Genomic DNA, 3,244 nt, shown 5'->3' on the forward strand with positions numbered 1-3,244 from the left:
TGGGTTGTCCCTCCAATAGTCCAATATCAAAACAAGATAAGTTTTTTGATATTTTAAATGGGAGGGTGTTGCAAGTTTACAAAGCACGTATGTATTCCTTGATGTGTCATTCATCTTAAAATTTGATGTCTGTTTAACTCCCTTCTTTGTATGTAATAGATGCATTACCCACATTTAAGGCTTAACGAGTTACTGCATGTGTCTTACTTTTTTTTTTTATGCATCTTTTCTCTTTCTTGAATCTCTTCACTTGAAAGGCCTTTTAGGAGTTGTGATTGAATTCATTAAAGAGGATTTAGGCTGAAGAAGATCCAAGTTTTCATCCATTACATTAAAATTCATTATATATGTGTGGCTTCATTTGGGATGACTTTTTTAGAAAAATTATAAAGCAGCTTTTTAGTAGAGAGATTAAAATTTTTGTACTAAAAAGCTGCTTTAAGTAGTAAAAAGTTGTCCCAAATAAAACCAAACTCTTCATTATCACTCTTTTATAATTATGCTTATTTAAGGTTTGTATTAGTCAAGAAATTTCTTTTTTGGGGATTTTTTAGTTAATTAAGATTTTATTTGGGATGGTTTTCTTACTGCTGCTTTAAGCAGCTTTTTAGTACAAAAATATTAATTGTTTTATTACAAAATTGTTTTAAGAAACAGTAAAAAAATAGTCCCAAACAAAGCTTAAGATAAATTAACACATATTATCTATACTACTATTATAAGTGTGACTTGAGTTTCCACCCTCATAAAATCCTGAAAGTCCATTAAAATTATCAAATTTTAATGACATGTGAAATTAGCTGTTTTGCAATTCTACCTCTCACCGAATGGTTTCTCTGCTCATCTCTTTCTCTCGCCGAACGTAATAACTCATCCATCTTCATCTCGCCGAACCCATCACACCACCTATTACTTCGAAGGCTCCTTCGCATCTCATGTAAGCTCATCAAATCATTATGGAATTTTTCAAAACTCTTTCACAGTTGATTGATTTGTTTTCTCCGATGACAGTCCTAGGCAATCTTTGGCTTTCTCCAGCAACTCTTCTCTGGCGGTGGTCTATTGGGACTTATCACTAATCAGTTGCAACTCCTCTTCAGAGGTCGTGTAAGGTTCTGCTGCTTTCATAAACGAAATTATGCATCTGTAAGAGATTTCTATGTTTTGAAGAACATGACATGGTTTTGCATTCACTAATTTTGTATTTGAATGAGCAGCATTTCCAAAGTGGCTTTAAATTCCCTAATTTTGCATTTGAATGAGCACGAAGTGGTTTTGCAGTCTATTCTTCTTTTCATTTATTAATTTAGTATCTATGTTTTGGAACTGATTTTTTTATTCACTTCTTTTTATTTATTAATTTAGTTTCTATGTTTTGGTTCATTCAAAATTGGTTGAATGATTGTGTTGATCCATTCGAGTTTCAAAGAATTTTATGCTTTTAACATTATATATTTGATATTATTGGAACATATAAGAAGTGCACCCGCCATGTCCTTGTTTACATAGATAACAAATCTATACTAAACAAGTATACAACAGTCGCTAAACCTCTTGAAGACTTCTTCGAGGTTCTTCACATTCTATGCTTAATCTAAATAACTTAGCAAATAGTTTTATTCATGACTTCATTGATTTGGTTATGTAAGTTAAAACCATTGGCAGCACTCAAAGTGGCAAAAAATCACACCCTGGATTCTGCTCTGCCAACAGCTCCGCCATTCCTCAACTAGAAAAATTCTTCTATGAGAATTACCCTTATTTCAGTTCTAAAAGGCAAGTGTTTTACTACTTGAATGATTAATATTGAACATGCTAGATACATTACGTGATTCAGGTTTTTTGTCTGTGTTCAAATGTTTTTGCATTATTGGATTCATGATGGGAACAATCAGGTTTATGCTTTTGTTATGTTTAGATGCAATTCTTTTTTTTTTTGGATGTTTAGGGGATTCAAGCCTGGGTGAGCGTAATATGTTTAAATTATAATTGAGGTATCAGTAGATTTAAATTGTGAATAAAATTATATCTAAGCGTATTATGTTTATGAACCTTCTATTAGAGAGCAACAGAGTTTTCTTCAAAAAATGAGTCTTGATCTTTTATATCATGTATATATTTCTTTACTATTTTTCCTTTTACAAATATATTTAGTAGTCGACTACCCAATGGTGCAATATTCTCAGTGTCTGCATTTGTCATTACAGGTTTTACGATGACATTGCTGATTCTTTTGATCAGTCGAGAATGCATAAAGTGGTTTGCTGGCTTGCACGTGTCTACTGTTTTTTTGGTATTTGTGAAGTTCATTATTATTTTTTATTTGAAGACATGATGATAGGAAATACTTAGATCCAAGTATTCCTATCGATTCGGGTGTGGAAAACACCAAGAGATCTGCTGTTTTCAGCAGTAAAACAGCCCAAACAGCAGGAAATCAGTAGAAAATAGAGAAATCTGTAGGAAAATCTGAGAGAAAACCAAGCAATAGACTTGTAATCCACTAGTAGATGAATAAAAATAAGGGAAGATACAATGTTCTTCAATTCGAGAGGAACAATAACTCTCCTAATCTCCGGCAACGCCGAGAGCCCAAGCAAGAAACCCTAGATCTCCAAATAACATTCAAATTCTCAATGATCCTAATTCCCCCCAAAACCTCCTAATTAACAATAATGGATTTCTCCAAAATACCTAAACAGCCCTTACATTCAAAATTTCCCCCCAAAAGATTGCATTAAACCCCCCATGGGGCCCACCTTACTTCCGGCCCCTTCCCTGTTTCGTCCGCCGTGAGTAGACCTGGACCGATTCGGGCTGGACCGGTCCAGCCGGCCCCTCCTGGGCCGGCACATGCGTATCATTACTCCCCTCCCAAAAACTCACCTTATCCTCAAGGTGAAAAGAGGGGAATTGCTCTTTCATTCTTTCAAACGACTCCCAAGTAGCATCAAATTCGGGGAGGCCTTTCCATCCAATCAGCACTTCTTTTTCTCCCTTTTCATCTGACCTGACACCTCGGAGCTCCAGTGGTTCCAATTTCACCTGCAAATCCTTCGTCAGTGTCTCTGGTAACTCCGTACTAACTGTATGTTCCCCAATAGCTCTCCTCAACTGTGACACGTGGAAAATTGGGTGTATGATAGCTGATGGGGGAAGCTTCAGTCGATACGCCACTGCCCCAATTTTGTCCAACACTTCATAGGGCCCGAAGTACCTTGGAGCTAATTTCTCATTTCTCCTT

General features: G+C 35.7%; 1 long non-coding RNA gene across 1 annotated transcript; it reads left to right on the forward strand.

Moving 5' to 3' along the window:
- Window positions 1–596: 596 nt before the first annotated feature.
- On the forward strand, window positions 597–1,847 carry LOC110099557. Its single transcript, XR_002303463.2, has 2 exons — window positions 597–937; window positions 1,012–1,847. It is a non-coding gene; the product is annotated as an uncharacterized LOC110099557 (long non-coding RNA).
- The last annotated feature ends 1,397 nt before the right edge of the window (window positions 1,848–3,244 follow it).

Source organism: Dendrobium catenatum, unplaced genomic scaffold, assembly GCF_001605985.2.
Source record: "Dendrobium catenatum unplaced genomic scaffold, ASM160598v2 fragScaff_scaffold_1347, whole genome shotgun sequence".
Classification (NCBI taxonomy): Eukaryota; Viridiplantae; Streptophyta; class Magnoliopsida; order Asparagales; family Orchidaceae; genus Dendrobium; species Dendrobium catenatum.